The following is a 12,049-nucleotide window of genomic DNA, read 5'->3' as shown; positions in this document are numbered from 1 at the left end:
TCCAAAAATGTAAACCTACGGTTCCATACGTTAAAAATGAATTTTTTCCAAAACTTGGGCCAAAAACGTAATTTCTATGAAAAGTGAGATTAAAATGGAAATTTTTATAATCATTGGCCGAAAATGTCATTTTTATAAAACTTCAGTCGAAAAGTGTCATTTTATTTAAAAATGGGCTAAAAATGTAAATCCATACAACCATGGGCCGAAAATATTACTTATTATTTATTTTGGGCCAAAAATGTCAATTTCTATAAAAATGAGCCAAAAATAATATTTTATATACATTTGGGCCATAAATGTCAATTTTGTGATATTGGGCCTAATGTATCCATTACATGTCCATTTGGGCCTTTATGGCCCACTTACATGTTTTTTGGGCCTAAGGTGTTCATTACCTGTTAATTTGGGCCTTTGTGACCCACTAACATGCTTAGCGTGCCATAGTTGCTCCCTTACATGTCTGTTGGATCTTATACATTCATAGATCTATTTTTTGGGCTTTGTAAATCTTAACTATATATACGAAAACATGGTATATAGCTTAATTCAATACTCGTGTGAAAACAATTAATGATCTAGTGAGACATGTCGGTTGACACCTCTAGAGTATATGATCGTAGCCTGCAGTTATAACTAGAGTCTCCTGGAGGGAGAGAGAGAGAGAGAGTTTGTGTATAGATTTATACGTGGTGACACCCCACACCTGAGCTCTTCGCTACAGTTAGACTAGGCTAGTCTAGGGTGACAATCCTTACCGTAAATGAAACTGACACTTGAGAACCCCACGACAGGCGAACTCGTCAAAAATCAAGTATGGTTAAAATGGCTCACTTAGAAATCCTCTCCAACATAATTGTATAGAATACCTATAAAATCTTGTGGATGAAAAAACATACATATACTGTTATTCGGTCTTAGGGTTGAGACTACAACACGTTTATAAGCGGAAAATATCTAATTTTCTAGGGTAATACCGTTAAACAATATCTTTTACGTACTACTAAAAACACAGGGTTTTTATATGGATTAAATTTTTATACATTCCAAATACAAAAAACACACGTGCATTAATACTTGATATCGATACATCACGTTCAAACCATTTTCAGAAAATATCGGATTTTCTGATGTTTACAAATGATTCAAAACTTTTCATACAAATATGCTTATGACCTCACCAACATTATATATGTTGACGTTTTCAAAATAACTTGTATTCTTAGGTAATCGTTAAGCAGAAAGGTCAACAGGAAATGGTGGAATTTGTTATATTTTTGTTATGATCATACATTAATATTTTGAACATGTAATTTATGAGATTGTACTTGAAGTCACACGCAAGCCCCCGGGCCTTTTCGCCGTTTGATTCGGGGGTGTTACATTAGTTGTTTGGATGCGTATGAAATAACTTTATCCCTTTTCATCATTACGCATCATAATCCTTGTCACGATGAGTCACAAAATACTACAAAGTCTTATGTTCCTTCTAGCTGAGATTGAATCGGTGCACTGCACAACGATTGTTTCAACCTGTGGAAGGTAGACTCTTGGTTTTCTCCCAAATCGAAATTCTTGTACTTTTGAGTTAGAGGAGTGATGGGCTTGGCTACCTTAGAGAAATTCTAGATGAATCTTCTGTTGGATTAATGTCTAAGTCCATAACTATAATTGATAAGACTTGACCCGACCCGGCATGGTCCATTTGGGTTGCATACCATCATGCACTTGGATAGACTATAATGAGAGAAATAAGACACTTATGGTTATTAATATATTATAAGTTCTAGTATATTAATAATAAGAATAATGAGATTATTTAATTAGTATTGATCAAGAATTAATCTAGCATTAATTGAGTGATCAAAAGAAGACTAATTAAATATGTGGGTTGATTGTGTAAATCATCCATACTTGTATAGTGGGCTAATGCTCCATGGATTATCTAGTTTGGCCAAAACCCATATGATGATCCATGGATGCTCCATGGTGTATTTGAACCCATGGATCCAAGGAAATGGAAAGTCATGACAATTAGGGTTTACCCTAATTGTATAACTATATAAGCATCTTATTCTTGAGGAAAAATCGGCCACTAGTGAGAGTAAGAAAGGGCTAGCCGATTTTCATGAAGTGTAGAACTCTCTCAAGTTATTCTAAGTGTTTTGATGATTGTGAACCATTTGAGGTGTCACACTTGGGGCACTAGGCACTCAAGCTTCATGAAGACATTCTACATCAAAGAGGTATGTATTCTATCTTGTTATATTGATAGTTTTGTATGCTAGATTAGGATAATACCTTGGATGTTCATATTTGCATGTATAATAGAGAAAACATAGATCCAAGGTATTTAGGGTTGCATGTACACTTAGGAGTGTTAGAATGCTCGTAACCCAACAGTGGTATCAGAGACTAGGCTTGTTTTCTTGTTATACCTGCAATAGAAGCTGAAAAATCGAAATTGGTGCTGTCAGCCCAACAGACTCGCCGAGTCCATGAAGGGACTCGACGAGTCCAAGGCAAAATGCATCCAACTCGCCGAGTTGTGTTCATGAACTCGAAGAGTTGGACCCCAGACAGCATATTTTCGAGTTTTTTTGGCTAGAAATGGACTAGGAACATTACCCTAAGTTGTTTTTGAACTTATAAACTTGTTTTTGTTGTGGTAATGTTCATGCTAATCCAATTTCAAAGATACTTGTCAATAGATTCATGTTTTGTATTAGTTTAAAGGTTAGACTAATTACATGAAAAAAGTTTGATTTGAATTATCTTGTTCTTATGAGTTTCTTAGATTAATAGAAAAGTTGAATGAAATAGTTGTTTTCAATCCATTTTAATCTAAGAGTTGAGTATAAAATGTGTTTGTGTAACTTGTCCTAAAGTTACATGAAGATTCACATTAAAGACTCATAAAACTCATAAAATTGGCAAAGGTTACAAAAAAAAATGAAGAGTCTAGTTCTAATTAATTGGAGTTATAACTCCATAATTTGTCCTCAAGTTATGGAGGACCAAGAGTCTCTTCATTAAATAAATATAAAAAAAAATAATGTAACCTTAATTAATTCCATAAGTTATAAAATAAAGAAAAAGTTAATTCTTTATTAGTTTAAAGTCTTCCATAATTTGTCCTCAAGTTATGGAACTTGAAGAGTTTTTGGATTAAAACTACTTTAAATACATAAGTTATGGAATTAATTAGTTTTGAATAGTTTCAAAACTTGCCCTCAAGTTTTGGAATTTGTAAAGTTTTCTCTTATGAATACTTTAATTCCATGTTAGCCCTTAGAATTTTAAAAGTTAAAATTCAACCCTTATACTTTATAATATTATAAGTTAATAATATATACATGTATAAGAGTAAAGTCAGTCTTACCGCTAGTACGCCTCATTCACGAAGCCGGTCTATAAGGTGGGTATAAGGTTGTTGCCTATAAAATGGCAACTTAATGGGTGTCCACTCTCACCCACCGCTTGCTTGACTGGTGGAGGGTCGTTAGTCGAATGGGTTTGACAGGACTATAATTCTCCCTTCATTAAAAGTATTAATGATAAATACTAAGTAACTAAACTCTTATAAATACCCAATCTTAGTTACTTAGGAAAATGTGAAGAAGGTGCTAATCCATGAAATTACACTTTGCACTTTGTTTAAGTCGGTTAGTGGAGCGTGTGTGGTTAACCGGCACACTAACTCGTATTTAACAAGGTAGGCAAAGGGTAACTTAATGTTTATCATAGTATTGATGGAGCGTGTGTGGTTAACCGGCACATCGATTGAGGGATAAACACTTAAGGGTACCAAGTAATTTGCATGATTACTTCACACCTTGTTTTGTGATCCTCGGCATCCCAGTCACAAAACCTGAAGGGCACACTCGAGATTGAAACATGCCATTGAACAGTTCAATGAATCTCAAAAGATCTAGGAATTTCAAATCCAATTAAAACCTAATAATACATTTCGTTTATCTTGGTGGAAATTGGTGAATCGTCATTCACCTACCTTCAAATTGTTTTATAGCTTGGATTATGGCATACCTCTTCTAAGTTATAAAATAGTTTGTTGGGTCCTAGCCTTAATATTTCATATTGGGTGTCATATTAAGGACTTTAAGATCAACTATCCTGAATATCTCCCAAAACATGTCTGTTTTAGACATTTATGATCTTCCCAAATCTCTTGAAACAAGCATTCCTAATGAAGATGATAGCCTATGGATATATTACTTCTTTCTCCTCCTCCAATTATTCTCCCTAACCCACAAGTTCTTGAAAAGTTTAAGATCACTCAAGCCCCATTGGCAAGGCAAGGTCTAGGTGTGATCACATCTTGGAGATGTAGTCACATATTGACAAGCCGGGAGAGAAGGGTGTCAAAGTCTTGAGAAAGTTGGTGGTTCAACTACTTTCTAAGTCACATAGTGAGTTCTTTTGGAACACCTATGAAACAGACTATGAAAAGACCCTTAATGATCTTATCTATTTGTTAAGATCAACTTCCTCAAAACTTGATGGACATTGACAATAGTGACACAGGAAATCCAGAAAAGCATTCTCTTCCCAATGGAAAGGGATCGGCCATAGTCAACTCAGTTGACCAAATGGTAAAGAGAAAAGTCTAAGTCTGTGATAGTCTCGTGTACCATTATCAAAGGGTCCATATGTTTATATTGCCAAAGGAAGGGGCATTGGTTGCGAAGCTGCCAAGTTTACCTAAGGATGTTAAAGTCAATAAGTTTGACTCTACTTCAGGTAAAGTCCACTAATCTAACTCTGTTAAGTTTCTATTCTAAGATTCCTGATACATGATGTGACTGGGTCACATGGTAATGTTTTAAGAATCAAAGAAAAGTAAAGGAACTTAAAGAAAGAATATGAATCTGATCGCATAGATGGATTTCTATTGCGTAGTTTGAAAATCGGATTCTTGAGCTACTTCTTAGGAGTTATGAGATATTGCTAGGGAATAGATAACAACAGGTTTTCATATGGATTGTAAGGATAAGTTTTTCCGCATAGTTTTAAAAATAAAAGGAAATTTTTTATTTTAGTTATTTTAAAATATCCTTACAATGGCATTTGAGGAAAAATTGTTGCTTATATGATTCCATTAATAGCAAGAGTGGAAGTATGAAATTGATTCTTTCATTTGTGGTAATGTCTAAATTTATCAAATAAAGGAAACATTCTCATCACCCAAGTCTCAATTGGACCGGGACTTGGAATCATGCAAGTTGTATAGCTTGATGAATGAGAACTTTCAAGTATTTGAAAAATTAAGACTAATTACTTGTTCACATGGATGTGTGAGTCAAGTAGTGGACTAAGGGATCGAGTACATAGTCATGTGCACTGATTAAGTCCACCACAAAAGATGTAAGGCTATTCGTCATAGTTTACTAAAGCTCAGTAAATATGATTATACCTACAAGCTTAAGTGTAACTCTGAGACATTGGAAAAGGTTTCAATGCATAGCAGAGCGGATAAGAAGAATCAAATTAGGCAGAAGGATAAAAGTTTCTCAAATATGAAAAGATGGGAGAGTACTTTAGTATCAGTTTTGTGATCATCTTAATGATTAAGAAACCATATCAAAATTAGTTCTCTAAGGAAGTCTTAGTGCATTCTTATGACTAAGAAGAAGGGATCTTGAATTGTTGAAATGGTTAAATCAAGAAGATGAGTCATACTTCGTTCCAATACAAGTCTTAGAGTCATACTCCAAGATTGTAATTTGAGTGACATGTATTTAAGAAGGTTTAAAACACGTGTCAAATGTAAGAGTCAAAGTGTCCTACTCTTGTTCATTTTAAGTTGGTAAGTTGTGATGTTTTGGATAAAACAAAGACCAACTTAGGCCAATTGTGTGAAGTGTTTGTCTTGGTTAGAATCCGCACTATCCCTTGAATATTTGACAAGAGAGTCTTATAGGTCAAGAGGACAGTGGGAGTCTTAAAGGTCTTGAAAGTATCAAGAACTAATCAAGAATAAAACCTAAAGTTCTTCACTAGCACACGACTTGAGGTTTATAACCTATCGTGTTGACATAGTCTGTGCCCATTCCAGTTAAAGTTGAGTTCTTAGAGTTCTCAATTGGTTGCACAACAACTTGGAAGCAATGGCAGACCCTTGAGCTGCCAGGTGGCAAGAAATTAAGATTGAGTTCAGTCCATATGAGTTTGGATTTGTCATTATCCTTGTCTTGTGACTATGGTTTTGACAATTCACATGGATAAGAACACATACACCATTAAATCTAAGTGTCATAAGGTTTCTCTCCAATTCGTGAAAATGATGGTGAGGAAACACTTTCACTAAGTAGATTTTAGCTAGATAGCAATTGTGATATTTGCATTCTCAAAGTCGTTAGTGGAGCGTGTGTGGTTTACTGACACACTAACCTGGACTTGTGAGAAGTGGCAAAAAGGTCTAAGCATTATGATTACGGCATCCCTCTTCATAATTGTTTAGACACACAAGTGTGCTATCTAAGGGAAGGTGTATGTTTTTGATAAAGTCTTATCAAAACAATCTAGTATCAGAAATCTGAACTTTGGTAAGAAAGTCAATAAAGTATTGATTTCTAGAAGTCGAGCTTTCTGAGTACATGTCAAAGCTAGTGGGAGCATAAGTGTTATGCTAATAATCATCATGTTAGTGGGAGCATGATAATTATGATAAGTATTGCAAGCTAGCAATGTTAATTATAGAAAACAAAAGGTTTCAATTGGGAAAAAGTTGTTTTGCTATAATTAAGGGAGAGTAAATTATACTTCATCTCAAATCTATAAGCTTAGATCGTGAGGTTTTAATCATTTAGTCAAGGATATATATGAATTTCATGTTAGAATGGCTCAACATAAGGAACTTCTGTATATGGTTCCATTATTTGCATTCTAAAATTTGATTATGATTACGGCATCCCTTTTCATAATATGAATTATGAGAACTTGGCAAATAGAAATGGAAATGTTATAGCAAAAGACTGGTTTAGTCTTTATGTGAGACATCATGAATCGTGTCCCATATGCTTCGGATATAGGATCGATTACATGTACTATAGTTATTCGTTCTAAAAGTTTCCAAATGCCTGGGGCATTAAGAAGGGAAAAGGTTTAGAACTGGATATGACTAAAAGGATTAAACAATTGTCGAGGACAATCTAAGGTTTACCAAAGATTGGTTGCTCAAGGACAGTTGGAAGTATAGTGATAATTCTGGAAGGACCATATTGACATAATCTGTAAGGAGGCAACTCTTGTTCAGAAGTGATAGTCAAAATGGAATCTGGAAATGTTTCAAAGTTAGAATTTTCAATCTGTTTAAGATTAGGAAACTTAATGCAAGAAGGATGTTTCCAAGGAGTTGATCTCCTTTGGAATGCTCTGTAATGATTGTTGCCAAGTCTTTCTGACTTTGTGCATAATCATTACAAGAGGATCAATGCATATAATTTTAGAATCTAACAGATTTCAGTAAATGACATGAATTTGGAATTCTTGTATTTACAGTAAGGATTTGGGAGTGTGAAAAGAGAATCATTGAAGTTATGTTCAATGGATCTAGTTCACGAAGTAAAGATCATAGACAAACATAGTATGCATACTTGGTGTGTGGCATGACTAGTATTTAAAAAAAACATAGTGTACATGCTTGGAGCATGGGACAACTATTGTTTTAAATTCAAGAATAAAGTTGATAGCTGAAACAGTATACAATGAATAATGTGTAATCATATGGTGATAAATAAAAGGTGTTTTATTTATGATCATAGGTTTTGATACCATATTGGATTCAGTTATTATTGTGTTTCACTTTGCATATTTTGACTTCCCGAATAAACTAGGTTATTCTTCCGGAATGACTAAGTTATTCAAACCATCCACAGTCGGTCATATGTTGGAAGCAGATATGAATTAAGACTGTCATGGGTTGGCTTGTAGAGGTCTAAGTTGTTGGACAAATGGCTACAACACTCATGAGTTCTCATAAGTTCTGAGTATTGGATTCAACCCGCGCTCATTGGAATCACTTCATGGGTTTTATCACGAGTGATCATGAGACGATAATATCTTATATTCTTCAAACCTAGAGATATGAGTTGTTACTATGAGTTGGTTGTACATTGATTGCACGAAACTGCATTTGGTAACTCGATGCTATAAAACGTGCCTTTGTGTATGATTCAACAAGTAGTAGAACAAGCCATATGAGTCGAAGTTTATCCATTTCTTTTACCTTCGGGATAAAAGCGATATCTGTGGGCCCCTCGATGATTTGATGATGACAAATGGAAGTGCTCGGCCGGGCCAAGACTGATTTGATTTGTTAAATTAGTCAGTCGTCATAAATCGGAAATCGGGAAACAACAAATGGACAGAGAGAATGATTATAATCCATGTCTCAGTCCATATGATATCTAGAATGGAGGAATATATGATCCCTTATCTAATGGACAAGTCATTGAGAAGATCAGAGTTCATCTACAAGGTCAGAGTTCGACAGAAGCTTTTGAGAGCTACGATTGCCAGTTGGTTCCTGAAGTCATACGCAATAATAGTTTTAGACTTATCCAAGTGGGAGACTGTTGGATTAATGTCTAACTCCATAACTATAATTGGTAAGACTTGACCCGACCCGGCATGGTCCATTTGGGTTGCATACCATCATGTACTTGGATACACTATAATGAGAGAAATAAGACACTTATGGTTATTAATATATTATAAGTTCTAGTATATTAATAATAAGAATAATGAGATTATTTAATTAGTATTGATCAAGAATTAATCTAGCATTAATTGAGTGATCAAAAGAAGACTAATTAAATATGTGGGTTGATTGTGTAAATCTTCCATACTTGTATAGTGGGCTAATGCTCCATGGATTATCTAGTTGGGCCAAAACCCATATGATGCTCCATGGATGCTCCATGGTGTATTTGAACCCATGGATCCAAGGAAATGGAAAGTCATGACAATTAGGGTTTACCCTAATTGTATAACTATATAAGCATCTTATTCTTGAGGAAAAATCGGCCACTAGTGAGAGTAAGAAAGGGCTAGCCGATTTTCATGAAGTGTAGAACTCTCTCAAGTTATTCTAAGTGTTTTGATGATTGTGAACCATTTGAGGTGTCACACTTGGGGCACTAGGCACTCAAGCTTCATGAAGACATTCTACATCAAAGAGGTATGTATTCTATCTTGTTATATTGATAGTTTTGTATGCTAGATTAGGATAATACCTTGGATGTTCATATTTGCATGTATAATAGAGAAAACATAGATCCAAGGTATTTAGGGTTGCATGTACACTTAGGAGTGTTAGAATGCTCGTAACCCAACATCTTCGATAATAGCCCGCAAGCCCTAGGAATTGGCATACTTTAGTTGGTGTTATTGGTGCTTTCCAATCCCTAATTGCCTCAATCTCCGTAGGGTTAAGATGAATCCCTTTGCTACTGACCACATGGCCAATGATATTCTCTTTATTGATCCAAAACTCACTTTTTGAAGATTTGAGTAACATTTCTCTTTCCCCAGTAATTCAAGGATCACTTGCAAGTTTTAGCCATGTTCTTCCTTGGTTCATGAGTATATTAGGATGTCGACACTAAAGACGATCAAAAATTTATCCATCTAGGGTTTAGACACTCCATTTATAAGGTCCTTGAATATAGTTGTTGTGTTGGACAACCTAAAGGGCATAACCAAGAACTCGTAGTGATCGTACATATTCCTGAATTCTGTCTTTGGAATGTCTTCTTCCAGAACTCAAAGTTGATGATAATCAGATCTTAGATCAATCTTTGAGTAGTAGCTAGATCCTTGTAACTGGTCGAATAGGTCATTAATCCTCGAGAGTGGGTAACATTTTTTTGATAGTGAGTTTATTCAACTCTCGATACTCGAGGCACATCCTAAATGATCAATCGTTCTTTTTTTCTAAAAATGTAAGAGCTCCCCAAAGTGAGAAGCTTGGCCTGATAAAGCCTTTGTCAATTAGTTCTTGTACTTGACTCAATAGTTCTTACATTTCCGATGGTGCCATGCGATAATGAGATCTTGCTACTGGCGATGCACCCGAGACTAAGTCGATTCAGAATCCAACGTGCCTGATTGGTGGTAGTCCAAGTAGATCCTCTGTAAATACATCCGAGTAGTCTCACACTTGCATAATATATTTGATTTCCTTAGCATGTGGGCCAAGAAAGCAAAGCATCTCTTCTGCAAGCACTTTCTTACCATCTTACACGATATGACTCTTAGATTCTTCCCTGATTGATCTCCATAAATCACAAGATCTTCTTTGTTGGGTAGAGGTAGTTCAACGACTTTCTCATAGCATACTACTTCTGCTCGATGTGGCAATAACCAATCCATCCTCATAATTACAACGAAACTTCCAATGGTTATACATACTGGGTTGACGTGAACATTGTGATTATTCAAGGTGAGAAGAAAAATGGTAAGTATATCCATGGTACTTTCTACTTGGTCATTTTCCATTTCTACTATATAAGCCTCATTAAGTTTGTAGGGTTTATGGTTTAGTATGCTTCTGAACTTATGGTCAATGAAGCTCCTATCATCACCAATATCCAACAATACGGAAGCATAAATATTATTGATAGGAAGCGTACCAATAACCATAGTTGGTTCTATACGAGCATCTCTTGTAGTGATCAAAACTGTTCTTCCTTTGTCCCCTGATTCTTCACTTTTTGAGAGTCCTTCTTAAAATGCCCTGGTTGATTGCATTCAAAGCAGTTACGGCTTCTTCTCATAGCAGTGGTTGATTTCATTGTGTTTGGTGCCATTCTGCAGTAACATACGATGTGAGCTTTCATGCCAAAGTTGTTGCAGGTCATATCCCTGTAATTTCCAACATAATGGAAGTTGCATTTGGTATAGTGGGGTAGGGTTCCAATGTAGGACTTGGATGGGGTGGGAGTGTTTGTGATTGTAGCATAGATATGCATAGGTGCTGACTTGGGTTTGTGATGCTTGGGGTTCTCCTTTGGCTTTCCCTATAATTTTTGCTTCGTTCCTTGATTTTGTTTTGCTTGTGGGGCCACGGTACCCTGGCGGATACACTGTTCAATCAACTTATAGGCCAATTGCTTAGCAGTATCTAATATAAAGGGTATAGATGCAGTTACTAGATCCTGAACTGGAGAAGCCAATCCCTAAATATACCTTTCAATCTTCTTATCTTTCGGGGTAACCATTCCTGGATTAAGATTTGCAAGGCCGCTAAATAGGGAAGTGTAGGCAACCACTTCCTATCCTTTCATGGTGAGGTTCCAGACCCCCTACTCTAGAGCCTTAACTTCCTGTTGAGGGAAACACTCCTTGATCATCATTTGTTTTAGGGGTTCCTAGACCATGGCGTAAGCTTCATTGATCCATACGGACTTAGCATGGTTATTCAACCAAGTTAGGGCGGAATCCGTCATTCATACTTCACACTACAGTCCTCAGTGCACGCACTGATGCGAAACAGTGCCTCCATCTTTTCTATCCAGCGAGATAGACCAACGGCTCCTTCCATGCCACAAAAGGGTTGGGATTTGCAGCCCATGAAGTCCTTGTATGAAAAAAGCCATGAATTGTTTCGGTTCAACTTTGGAGTTCCACCACCATTTCTGTTGTATCCAATGTTGTCATTTTGAGCAGCCTCATATGTGACTATAGATGTCGCAATTCCTTGCGCATGTAGGGTTTGCATCAAAGTGGAATCCATTTGTAATGGTGGGTTTCAGGTATTGACAATCATTAGGGTTTCTTCTAGAATTCCTTCTAGAGATTGAATAACCATTGGTGCACTCTTCGATTGCTTTAGGAATTTGGTTGTGGATGAACTCGTGGACTCTTTTGTGCGGCCATTGTCCTAAATGTTGGGAAGAGACACATTTAAGTTTTTTGTATGTCTTATCCATGACAAGTATATATGAGTTGTATATTTGTGTAATTTGTTCTCAAAATCCCACAAATTTCCAAGTCATATAGTCAAAGTTCTTATTCGATAGTTCAC

The sequence above is a fragment of the Lactuca saligna genome, chromosome 2, assembly GCF_052625555.1.
Source record: "Lactuca saligna cultivar CGN05327 chromosome 2, ASM5262555v1, whole genome shotgun sequence".
Lineage (NCBI taxonomy): Eukaryota > Viridiplantae > Streptophyta > Magnoliopsida > Asterales > Asteraceae > Lactuca > Lactuca saligna.
The sequence above is the reverse complement of the archived record's forward strand: the minus strand, read 5'-3'. Positions refer to the sequence as shown.